Source organism: Notolabrus celidotus, chromosome 14 (assembly GCF_009762535.1).
Source record: "Notolabrus celidotus isolate fNotCel1 chromosome 14, fNotCel1.pri, whole genome shotgun sequence".
Taxonomy (NCBI): domain Eukaryota; kingdom Metazoa; phylum Chordata; class Actinopteri; order Labriformes; family Labridae; genus Notolabrus; species Notolabrus celidotus.
The window spans coordinates 8,235,097-8,248,824 of NC_048285.1; the positions used below are offsets into that span (position 1 = coordinate 8,235,097).

At 38.5% G+C, this 13,728-nt stretch overlaps 1 protein-coding gene across 8 annotated transcripts in view; it reads right to left on the reverse strand.

Moving 5' to 3' along the window:
• The window catches only part of lsamp (limbic system associated membrane protein), an 899,933-nt gene that overhangs the window by 375,523 nt on the left and 510,682 nt on the right, over positions 1–13,728 (reverse strand). For 2 of the 8 annotated variants that reach the window (XM_034701356.1, XM_034701357.1), the window contains exon 2: positions 474–508. The exons of 5 other annotated variants lie outside the window; for them this stretch is intronic. The gene's annotated coding sequence lies outside the window, so the exon portion shown is untranslated. The remainder of the gene's footprint in view (positions 1–473; positions 509–13,728) is intronic. One more of the 8 variants, XM_034701358.1, reaches the window with a different exon arrangement.

Below are 13,728 nucleotides of genomic sequence, written 5' to 3' on the forward strand. Positions count from 1 at the left end.
GCATGTGGTGCTCTTCTATTTCCATTAATTCATATTTTGTATTCTAGGATGTCCCTGCTTTGCTCCTGTTATTTGGTATCCCTGATTTAACGCAAACAAATACAGAAAAAGCACATCATGCTATCATGTCAGTCTTCAGACACAAATATATCTTCATCAGACAAATGCTCTTCCACCAGCTTCATGTTCAAGACTATTCTCAGAGCCTCTGAATGAGATTCATTCTCAAAAAAAAAAACCTTTTTAAACCAGCGAGATCACAGCAGCTTTGATTTCACTCAGATCCTCCTGATTCCATTAGAAACTAATCAAACAGCTTCACATGATAAAATGTGATGCACAAATCTAATCAAAGAGCCATCAGGATGGAAGAAGGAGTAAGCAGCAAGCAGCTTTGACTAACTGTGTGTGAGTGTCATGAAATCTTGCTTTCTATTCATAACACACATGCACACACTCACACAATGACTTACGCACAGTTGGGTCAGGTTCAAGACTTCCTTCTTACCTAGAGAAGAGAAAGAAGAGAACAATGATAAGTGAATGTGCACAACATACAAAATACAAGGCAAATTAAAAAATGTACGTCATACAGCAGCAAATGTAAAGTGAAGGGGTGGAGACAGTAAGCTGTCCCTCTGCCATCATGTCAAGCAAATTAGGTACTATCCTTAGGATTTAGCATTCCACGTACACGTGGAAGGGCAGGGATCTACCCGAATAGAGCTACAACACCAAAAATAACTTATTACAATAATTTGGTAAGGACTATTCTCATCACATAATTATTATTTGCATGCAATATCAGGGTTGTCAAATATATTCAGCAGAAACCAGTTTCAAATTGGTAAAGAAATATGATGCAAGTTTGTTTTGTTTGTGTTTTTTGCCCCAGTAAAAAATAAGTCCATTGGCGGTTCTCCTGACCTGATTTAAAAATTGCATTCTGCTTTCAGTCAAAGCTCTATTTAAAATATTGTATTTAAGTAAGAAGTATACACAGGAGCTGTTGCCATAACAATCCAGAGTAGTAGTAGAAAGTTGTAAAGAAACATTTCCTGAAGCATGAAAACGCCTGAGAGAGAGTGTTAATGGAAATTATTTTTACAGGGGGCAGTCAGTAAAGAGCATCAGCAGCTCCTCTCATGAAAGTATTAGTTCTGTCCAGTGTGTACTTCCTTAAATGATTTACTGCTTAGAGAGTTGTCACTATGGGAAAATTGACTGAGGGAAATCAATTCACAGTTTGACCCCAAGAGGGCAAGAAATGGATTTCTGTGAAGAAGAACCAGACACTTGTTTTCTCTGCTTTCCTCAGCTTATAACGCAGCTTTGTCTGCTTTCTTTGTTTCATTTTAAGACCATAACCAGGGTTGAAAACAATGCCTAGATGAATCATGTTGTGCTGGTGACCGGTCAGCTGTGCAAATACTGTAAGCAGGGGACAAGTTAAAGATAAAGAGTTGGTCAGGGCTTTGGAGCTGTGAGGCTGCCCAGGCCGGGTAAAGCTGTGTTTAATTCATTATGCTAATTTGCTGTATTCCCACAGCTGAAGCCCAAGTGAGGGCGTTTGATATCAAGTGTGTGTATGCACTGCATATATATAAGTCTGTCCGTGTGCAAGCATCTATTATTAGATCTGCAATGCTATTTGAACTAGGGTGGGAATTTCATGGGTGAAAAACATGTACACATTTGTAAGGATTAAACAAACAACGTGCTCAAAGTTCAACATTTTTAAGTCAGATTAGTGTTTTAATTATTGTATTGTGGTGATTTGCATGCACACAAGTGTAGGGATGGACAAAAGTACATGGAATATTTTTAGGGGCTGAATGACTGGAGAGTGCTCTGAAATCATCCCTCAGGAGAGAAAAACATATCAAGCATCTTGCTGGGCCACAAAAACATAAACTCAAAAGGGCCTTTATTCAGTAGCCCTGTCATAAAGTCTTGACCTGGAAAGCCAGGTTTCAGCGGAGTAGCTGTCAACCAGTGTAGTAAACAGTGCCGCGTGGTGTTCCTGTGTGTGCATATGTTTGTGTGTGTCAGCCTGTCCCTGTCATGCCCTGACATGCAGACAGCAGAGGAGCAGGAGGGAGAGAGAAGGTGAAGCACTGTTATTTCTCACTACATGGCTATTTTGGTACAGATATTTACCCACTACAAAACAAACAGCCATCTGAAATTGACCCACCAAATACCCACTTTGGGCGATGTTCATTTCAGACCCTGCATTATTATAATTCTAATTTTTTTGATTAATTTGATTTATTTAAAATGTTATTAAAAAAGATATCTGAGCAAGCCTACAAAATGCAAATAAATCAAATTAATCAAGAAAATTTGAATTAAATAAAAAGTAGAATAATGCAGGGTCTGAAATGAACATCAGTTCAGCTCTTCTAACGTTAGCTACACTCCGCAAAATAGTTACGATTGTTTACCTGCAGACTCTGTGCCTCTGTGTTTAGCCATGCCAAATAAGTTGAGCTCAGTTCGTTTTTTTAATCAAGTTTTTCAAACATTAAGACTAGACAGCTAGTCAGAATTTACATTCATGTTTAAATCATTAGCAAAATTAGTATCTTCAGAACATCCCTAGGACTGCAGTATTCCCACCTGCCTGCCAATGCTGAAATTGAAGACAACGTATCAGAACAAGTAAAACACAACTCTGAAATATAAAACATTTTAATTACTGAGTGAGCTGTTTGCTTTTGGATGAATTGGTTTGTTTTTTTAAATCTGTATTTTTCAGTCTGTGAGAGAACTGCATGTGTTGTTAGCAAGTTAAATTTTAGAGTAACAGGAGGCTGAAGTCAGCAGTCAGTGGCCCTGAACAGGGCAAAGCTCCCAGCATGAGAGTTTGTAAATACAGGGATTACTGCAGCCAAAGCTGAACACAGTCATGTCTGACAGTGGAAACACACAGCTTGAGATCAATGAAGCAAAACCCTCTCGTTATTCAGGGACAGAACTATATTTCCTCAGAGCCACAAATGAAAATCAGCAGAAAATGAGTGACTGAATGAAAATAATGTACTATATCATCGCTTATGTTGGATTTAGGGCAAATAATGTCCAGGTAGGTTACATTTTTAAGCCTAGTAGGTTAATGATAAATAAGAAGAAAGAAAAAAAACACTGTGCCAGGGCATTACTTTCACTGAGGACAGTGATACTTGATGAAATGAAAACTAGCCGTAATGGGATTTGGGAAACAAAAGAAACCGGAACAGAGTCTAGACCAAGCAAAGCTACCAGACTTAAGAGTGTGGTCTAGCCTGTACTTGGAAAGGCACAATTAGCAACAAAATCCTGCTTGACTGGGCAAAGTAATTCTTCATTCATATTATAGTGTTATAAAGGGACTTAATCTCAGAGCATTACAGTCACAAGAGAGGGTTGTATTATGCAAATAAGCTTTTGAAGGGCTAATTTAATTAAATGAGAAGCACTGATGAGTTCAGAGCATGTATTAGTATTCAGCAGACAGAAACAGTCAGAGAAAGCCAGAGAGAGGGAGAAACCACACCAAGGTGAGACTAAAAACTGCACACAGCAAAAGCAGCTGCCCTGAATGTCAGTCAGAGAATAAGAGACAGTGCTGTAGCTGCAGGCTAATATTTTACCTGTCTGGACACACTCTAGACCCTCAGGTGTGGCCAGTTAACCCAACGAGCTCCTGAAGAGAAACAGCTCATTGACCAATCAGAGTGACCGACAAGATGACATCACAGGGTCTTCACAAATCACAAGTGGTGTCACAAGTGGTCATACTCAAAACACAGCAAGGAAAAACTATTTTATTACCACACAGAACACGTTATTAATTATGATAAAAATTAAAGGGGTAAATTCAATTAGTGAGTAATATTTATTGTAAGGAAAAGTCATATTGAAACTCTTGCTGTTGAGCAAGAATGGTGGCACTGATGTTGCAGCAATGCTAATGCAGCTCCTGCTGTTGTCTTACTGCCAGTGTCTGCCTGTCAGTTAAATTACCAGTCACTACCAGGTTCATTGCGGACTGAACCTGAGATTTTACGTATACATTAGCACATTAAAACAATATAAGTTGCACTACAGAGAAAAATACAATGCTACTCTCAGTAAAAACTCATTATATCGGTCATAGTGCCAGTATGCATTATTAAATATTATGGAATTATATCTGCTTTCTGTAAAAGAGCTATTTTTCCTGCAATATGGAGTCATTTTCACAATTTCCAAAGCCACTTTGCAAAGCATTAGTCCAGAAGAGACCTTATTTCTCAGAAATCATTATACTTTACATCAGGGAATGCCACTAAGTGGCTCAGCCAAGTTTACTCATGTGAACATGTGCATGTTTGTGTGTGTGTGTGTGTGTGTGTGTGTGTGTGTGTGTGTGTGTGTGTGTGTGTGTGTGTGTGTGTGTGTGTGTGTGTGTGTGTGTGTGTCTGTGCTTTTTCCCCCTCAGTGGCAGTGCTTTCACTTTATTCACACACACACACACACACACACACACACACACACACACACACACACACACACACACACACACACACACACACACACACACACACACACACACACACACACACAGACACCTTGGAGATCAGTTTCTTCCATTTAGACGGAGTGGAGTCAGTAGAGCGTATCAAACTTCAGCTCTGCCAGGCTGAACCCTCTGAGCCCAGACACTCTCCCAAGAGTTCCAGCTGGTCTCAGCCCTAAAAATGATCAGGACACTGTGGTCCAGCCAGGGCTCATTTTCATTATTTTTGTGATTTAAAAGTATACTTCAGATGTTCACTGATGTTTCATGACAGTAAATGTCTCCATGAAACTGTATAAAAGCATAAATCTCAATTTGAACTCATAACATAAGAAACCACACTGTTTAAGTGCAATTAGACTCAAAGTACTTCATCTACATCTCCTAACCATTCATGTTTTTCTCTCTCTGAAACTTCACTCAGCTCTGAGCAATGAGCTCACATTTTCATTTCAGTTCCACATGTAACTGCTGCAAACATCCAACCAAAAGCTTGAGGTGAGAGGATTTGACACATACAGTAGTAATCAGTGGGGATTTGAGAGCTCAGTTCTAACACACAGACATGCTCATGAGTCTTAATTGTTTGCAACTGCATCATTAAAGAAACAATTTTGTGCTGAAGACAGTACTCAGTGCTCAGAGCTGATAAAACATGACAGTGAAAACATGAAGGGTTCGCTGTAACTACCAGCTGCAGGGCTGTGTGTACCAGGTATTATTACACTCTTCATTCACCTCATCTCACAAATCGATTCCACTGCCAAGTGACTGTTTAGTTATTGCTTGGTAATGTTTTCTAAATTCATAAGGCAGAAATGTTGGACTGTTTTCTTCCTGGTTTCTCTTGGGATAATATTACAGTTTTAGCCCCAATCTGTTATCAAAACATCATCTGTCGTTTGTAGACAGCCTTGATATGTATGCTGTGAAAATCCCTCTCAGCCTTAATCGCTCACATACAGTGGGGCAAAAAAAGTATTTAGTCAGCCACTGATTTTGCAAGTTCTCCCTCTTAGAAAGATGAGAGAGGTATGTAATTACCATCAGGAGGTACACTTCAACTATGAGAGACAAAATGAGAAAAAAAAATCCAAGAAATCACATTGTAGGATTTTTAAAGAATTTATTTGTAAATTATGGCTGAAAATAAGTATTTGGTCAATAACAAAAGTTCAACTCAATACCTTGTAACATAACCTTTGTTGTCAATGACAGAGGTCAAATGTTTCATGTAAGTCTTCACCAGGTTTGCACACACTGTAGCTGGTATTTTGGCCCATTCCTCCATGCAGATCTCCTCTAGAGCAGTGATGTTTTGGGGCTGTCGCTGGGCAACACAGGCTTTCAACTCTCTCCACAAATTTTCTATGGGGTTGAGGTCTGGAGACTGGCTAGGCCACTCCAGGACCTTGAAATGCTTTTTATGGAGCCACTCCTTCGTTGCCCGAGCAGTGTGTTTGGGATCATTGTCATGCTGGAAGACCCAGCCACGTTCCATCTTCAATGCTCTCACTGATGGAAGGAGGTTTTGGCTTACAATCTCACGATACATGGCCCCGTTCATTCTTCCCTTAACACGGATCAGTCGTCCTGTCCCCTTTGCAGAAAAACAGCCTCAAAGCATGAGGTTTCCACCCCCATGCTTCACAGTAGGTATGGTGTTCTTGGGATGCAACTCAGCATTCTTCTTCCTCCAAACACGACGAGTTAAGTTTTTACCAAAAAGTTCTATTTGGGTTTCATCTGACCACATGATATTCTCTTAATCCTCTTCTGGATCATCCATATGCTCTCAGGCAAACTTCAGACGGGCCTGGACAGAAAAAATCATTGGTGTCGACCTGCCCCCCTCTTTGGTCTTGGCCATGGTTGAGTTTGGAGTCTGACTGTTTGAGGCTGTGGACAGGTGTATTTTATACAGATAACGAGTTCAAACAGGTGCCATTAATACAGGTAACGAGTGGAGGACAGAAGAGCTTCTTAAAGAAGAAGTTACAGGTCTTTGAGAGCCAGAAATATTGCTTGTTTGTGGGTGACCAAATACTTATTTTCCACCATAATTTACAAAGAAATTCTTTAAAAATCCTACAATGTCATTTCCTGGATTTTTTTTTCTCATTTTGTCTCTCATAGTTGAAGTGTACCTCTGATGAAAATTACAGACCCTCTCATCTTTCTAAGTAGGAGAACATGCAAAATCAGTGGCTGACAATACTTTTTTTGCCCCACTTTATATTAATCCGCTACATTGGGTCACAAAGGTTATCTAAAGGCTGGCTGGGTTGGTTGATAATGTTTTTATTTCAAGCTTAAGATGGTAACGCTGGAGGAAGAGGCAAGAGTATAAACTGCTCCCCAAAACAGAGTACAATGCACAGCCTCTATACTGTGGCGCAATGAATTTCACATGGAAGCCTTGGTGAGAGGATGTAGAGCATTGTTCAGGGGCTAACTGTAACCAAAATCTATCACATTTACACATCTACATTAAACAACTAGATTGCTAGCTGTTACAATTTGAAGGGCTTCACTAATACACATTTTTTGCACAAGCAAGCTACACACAGATCAGGAAGGTAGGCATGTAGACATGAAGATTAGCCACCCAATCAATCCTTTTTCTAAGGACATACAATCTCAATAGTCTATGGAGCTGTTAATAGATTCATACTCTGTTGGGCCTCTTGCTCCTCGCCGTTCAGCAGCTCATGCTCTTACACTTGTGCCCTTCACATCCTTCACCCCACAGTCACATTTTGCATGCACAGCTGTGTTTCGGCTAAAATGCAGTGGAATGGAACAGAGACCTTGATATTGGTGGGTGCTGTATCAAAAGGTAGGAGTGTATTTTTGATGTATTTCTGTTTCAGTAGCTCTACAAGAACCCCATGGCATGGTGTTCTTCTGTGCCATTGGCATTTAGTATTCATAACCTAAGACTTCCTAAAGTAAAGGAGAGAGGGTAGATTTTTTGCCCAGCAAATTTATTTGTTATATCAAAGGGATACGAAAACATGGAAAAAAAAACATTATATAGTAATCATAAGGTAAAGACTAAGGGAGGGGAAAGCCTAATTAAAACTAGTATTATCAAAATGATAATAAGATGATTGTGTTTCTCCAGTTGTTTGCACATCAACATTCATTTAAGTATGCTAGCTGTTTATCATATTTTGACCACATTTAGGAACCTGATGTTTGAAGTTAAAATTACATCTGATCCCGAACATTTCACTGAAGGCTCAAATAACATTATTTCTTATTAACAACAGAAGGATTAGCTCGATGGATACATGGGGTAGGGTTTGCTGAATTTGACCTGTCCAACTGTTCACCGGGGATTAAAGCTTACAGCAAACAAGCCAAACAGTTAGTTAATAATATCAAAAATGGATTTCACAACATTAACTCCAGTATATATCTGACTTTCCATAAAGACAAAGAGGGTCCTTCTCTTCAACCTGTTCCAAGTTGCATCAACGTTTTGATGACATTCACTCAAAGACAAGCAGCAGAGCTTCATTGCAGCCAATTGCACTTTTAAACAACCAATAACCAACAAGAAACTGCTCCACATCAGCAATGTCTGAGGGGTATTACATGAATAACCCTTGCTTGTCCTTGACAGCCACTGCTTTTAGTATAGATAACAAATTCATTGCTTTTGGGGTTTTATATAGAATTGATGGAAAAGAACTGCAGCCTCACTTTTCTTTACAAACTAATGAACCAAAGAGACATTCAGGGGCACAAAGCAGAACTACTTATCAAGCCATCGCAACGCTGAGATCAAGTAATCCTTGAAAATGACTTTAGGGTAAAACTGGTCAATATGCAGACATTTTAAAGTACTACCTGGCAGAGAAATATATCATTTAATTGGGTTTCATTCAACGTGAAATATACATGAATAAAAGAAAAGAGAAAAAGAGGTGAGTGGAGGTTAAAGAGGGCACACTCAGATATTGACTGACTGTGTCACATGACATTAAAGTTATCCATGTTGTTGCTAACAGACCTGGTTCATAAGCATACTGTAGTGGACCTCTGACATTTTGTGACAGAGTTCTCTTAAAAATGAAAAGAGGGACAAGGCAAAAGCACTTAAACGTCTATAGCTGTTCGGTTGAATTTAAAAAGGTCTGTCAAATAGAAAACAGACGCTCTTGTTGCTCTATTTCCATTACTTAAGGTGAGGAACCCCAATAAAGCGTTGTCTGGCATAGACAAATGAGAACCTTCCATCAGTCTGATAAATGTCTCCCTTAATGAAATGTTGAATGAGTTGTTTGTGTTGTCTGAATGTGTTTGCCCTAAAGTAATGTTCTCTTCACTGTGATGAGTGCTTCTCTTTGTTTTCTATTCAAACCAAAAAGACTAACATGCATCTGTTTTTAAAGAGATAAAGAGGAGAAGTGGGGGCTGGAGGCAGGGAATTTATTTTCAGTTAACAGCAATGTTTAACAAACTTTGATATTTGTTACTTGAAAGTTACCAGGTACTATCAGACTCTAACATTTAAATATGCCAACACATTTTTTAAGTTATTGTATGACTTTGGGTGACCAACATCCTATTGCAGAATTCAACACAATTGAAATAAATCAAGGATAAGTGTCAGCATCAGCTTGGTCTCTCTTAGTGGTCATGCTCTATTGACCTTGAGGATGGGAACTGAGAACCATATCCACATGATAACCGGTTCTAACTAGTTTGAGGCATTGTCTTTATTTGCCTTTATGCTTCATGTATCATTACCTTTCACTTAGTTCTGTGTGCCTTGCCAAATAATGACATTGAGAGAAGCAGTCAGTGCAATGTATGTGGCTGAGTGATTTCAAGCAAGGGTGGAAACACCAGCAACATGCTGAAACATTTATTAATAAAGCATGGCATTAAACATCAGGAGTGACATGTGTTGACACTCCCTGCCACTGGTGTTTCAGTATAAAGAGTGACCCTGTATTCTGGCGACTTTCAGCTGAATGCAACAGTGATGTCAGCTGCAACAGATGTTTGTTGAAGAGTCCTTGCAACTGCATCCTAGTTTTCCAATGTAATGACAGAATATACTCAAAAATGATCTCTTGCAAGATAAGTTTCAATAGCTGTTGTAACTACAATAACCAAAGTTGCCAGTGCACAGGGTCTCTCTTAGAAACACAGGTCAAAGAGGGCTCTCCTGTCTTAGCATATCAGTTAAGGTATGTATGTCCTATACTATGTTAATATTAGTACAAAGCATGCAGACTGTGGAAAATCTACAGGCATTGTTGAGTGACTCAATCAAGTATTGGATCGATAAGCAGAATTGATATTGCATTTGACATCAATGACATCTTATCAATTCCTATAGACTTGGACATAATTATACTCAAGTAAAGTACAGATAATCAAAAAAATGTACTTAAGTACAGTACTCAAGTAAATTTACTTTGTTACTGTCCAGCAATGGTTAAAATGCTGCAGTTAGAAGAGCAGTGTTTGCATTGAAATATAGTGAAGGTAAGTCTAAAGGTGGTAGAAGCTGAAACTGTTCCTATATGTAGGCCTAAAGCAGAAAGTGACTTAACTTGGTTACTTTAACAACAGTCAGAGTGTGTCTGATAAACTGAGAGGTTATGTTTTCAATACAGAGAGAGAGAAATTCCCATGCCTTTTTTTACTTGTAGTTTATTGATATTACCAACATTTGTTTTAGCTCAAAAGCACAGATTTTAAATTAAATTAAATGTATCAGGGGCAGCTATACCTGACATGTTCTGCTGTGCATGGGGGGTTGCTGTATCAGTATTTCACTGATACAGTAACACTCATTTACTTACTTTGATTTATTAGCTTTGTTGGTGTGCAATTGTGTTTGTAGACCACCCATTCATTATCTTGACCGCGTATCCCGTTTTGGGTCACGGGGGGCTGGAGTATATCCCATCTGACTTTGGGCGCAAGGCAGGTTACAACCTGGACAGGTCGCCAACCAATCACAGGGAAAACATGGAAAGACAGACAACCATTCACACACACACTCACACCTAAGGGTAAGTTAGTGTAATTAATTAACCTGGAGTGCATGTTTTTGGACACTGGGAGGAAGCCGGAGTACCTGGAGAGAACCCACGCATGCACGGGGAGAACATGCAAACTCCACACAGAAAGACTCCTCCTGGTCAAATATTAATCCAATACAAGTGGAAATTGTTACATTAGATTATTACTTAGGTTAAAGGCTGGGTGCGAATTGCTGGGGGGGATGTGGGGGATTCCCCCCCCTCTGATTTTTACACCGCAAAAAAGTTGAATGACAAAATTACTGTAATGCCGTAACTTGTTTAAGTATCTCTTCAGAACTGTTAAACTTCAACAGCGTTAACTAGAAACTTAATTAAATCACACTTGAGGACTGTGTGGAAGAAAGACCAAGTGACAACTTCTGCTGTGCGTCGTCATGCCTTTAATGACCCTTCATCAACGTAGGACAACAGCACATCGAACTCATGTGACACCTTCACTTCAACTCAAAACCATGTCACCCTGAGCAACCTTAAAGAGGCAGTGCAATATATGAAATATGCGTATTTTGAACTTCACTAAAGAACTCAATGATACAAATAAAATTAGAATTAAATAAGGACTATTTGGTGAGAAATCTCATTTTACACTGGCATGACACTTGTTAGAATAGTTTAGGGTTGCATGTTCTAAAGTTGTTAATTTAATTCTAAATGTTATAACTAATGTTAGATACTTTAAGTTCATTATTCTAAGATGAATACAATTAGTAATATTGTATGAATATCATTTATGTTTATTTATTTATTTTATTGTTTATTTTTACAGGGACAGCGCACAATTAAAAGAAATTGCACCAGAGTTAGCTAGCAGCTAATTTACATCTGTTGTCCCTGGGCAGGTAGACAAAAAATAAACAACCACAAAACACCAAATACACTACATAACACGATACAGTACATAAAAGTCCATCATTTTGAGATATTAGCTAAAATTAGTACAATAAATACAACAAATACTAACAGTAACGCAATAAATAATAGCATTACGATAAATGCAATAAATACAAGGCAATCATTGGTGATGGCAGTTTTGAGCTGACTTTAGCCAAAGCTTGAGGCTGGTTTTAAATATTGCAAAGCTCCCTGAGTCTCGAATATTTGTGGGTATAGAATTCCACTTTCCCACAGCTTTAACCGTGAAAGCAGATTGACCAAAGGAAGTCTTTCTGAACGGTGGTACCCAGTCACCTCTAGAGGAGGCTCTGGTCCTCCTGACACTGCCACTGCCAGGAGAGACCAGACATCCTCTAAGAGGAGGGGGTGCGAGATTGTGAATAATTTTAAACATCAGGCATGCATCAGAGTAAAATAAGAAGTTGTCAAAATTGAGAAAATTATATTTTAGCAAAATATTACAGTGATGATGGTCCCTTGGCTTTTTATCCAGTACTTTTAAGGTCTGTTTATAGAGAGAGTACACAGGTTTAAGTGTAGTCACACCTGCCTGTGACCAAGTTGTTATACAGTAAGACAGATGGGGAAAAATCATAGCATGTACAAAAAGCTTTGCAGCGGATGGAGACAACTGGTGCCTGATGCTCTTAAAATTATTCAAATTAAGTTTAACACTGCTGATGACCTTACTAATTTGTTTTTTGAAAGACAGGTTTGCATCAATTATAATACCTAGGTATTTCACATGTGTCACAGATGTGATGACATCACCATTAATTAAAATGTCTGGATTTACTGAATTATTTTTCCTTGCTGTGAAATACATGCAAACTGTTTTACTTACATTAAGGGTCAAGCATGAATCAGCTAGCCAGTCCGACACTTTGCTCATTGCAGCTGTTAGTTTGGCTGCAACATGTTCTTTGGTTTTTGCATGGGTGAAAATAACAGTATCATCAGCATACATTTGGATGCTAACATCTGGACACACTTGGGGAAGGTCATTTATATACATACTAAACAAAATGGGTCCTAGAATAGACCCTTGGGGGACCCCTACTGTGCAACTGGCAAATGATGAACATTTATCACCCACTCTTGTACATTGTTTCCTATTGTTTAGGTAGGATTCCATCCAGGTCAAGGCATTGACAGATAAATTAAATTTTGAAAGTTTTGAAAGTAAAACGTTATAATTGACTGTGTCAAATGCCTTCTTAAAATCTAAAAACACGGCTCCAACAACACCACCTTTATCAAGGTAACTTTTGATCTGTTCAACAAAAAAGCAATTTGCTGTTTCTGTCGAGTGGTGTTTTCGGAAACCAAATTGCATTGGGTGCAGAGTAAATTCACCTTCATTTAAATGGGAAACTAACTGATCACAAACTACCTTTTCTGCGATTTTAGAGGCTATTGGGAGGATACTAATTGGTCTATAATTTGATGGGATTGTCCTGTCACCTGATTTAAAGACAGGGGTCACTATTGCAGCCTTCCAGGAGGAAGGAAAAAAAGAATTTGTTATTGATAAATTTATCAAATGAGTTAAAGGCTTGCATAGTGTCATTTTATACTTTTTAAAAAATCTTGCATCAATATCGAAGACATCCTTAGACTTGGAGCCTTTTAGGCAGTCAAGTGCTTTTATAACTGAGGATTCTGAAACATTTTCAATTACAAATACAGGGAATTCATTATTTGTAGGTTCAAGAACTTTTGATCTTACACCAAAATTATTGGCCAGACACTGGACTGAATCCACAAAGAATAAATTAAAGATTGTAGCTATTTGTTCTTTATCTTCTATCACTTTTGATTGTTCCTTGATCACCCAATTTTGAGCTGATTTTCCCTCCTTCTTTGTGATTTTATTAATATTATCCCAAATTAATTTACTATTCCCCTTAGACTCATTTATTAGTTTAATGAAGTAATCAGCTTTGGCCTGTCTCAATTGTTTTACTACTTTGTTTCTCAGTCCCTGAAAGTTTCTCTTATCATGGGGCAATCCAGATTTAAGAGCTGTCTTCAATGCTAGATCTCTTTGCTTCATTAACCTCCAAAGGTGCTCATTTAACCATGGTAGATTATATTTTTTATGCGAGTGTGAGACCTTTTTACAAAATTCATTTTTGGTTTCACAGACCCTGGCCATCATAATGTTAGATGCCTTTTCTATGTCATCTGACTGCAGAACATCATTCCAGTCCAACT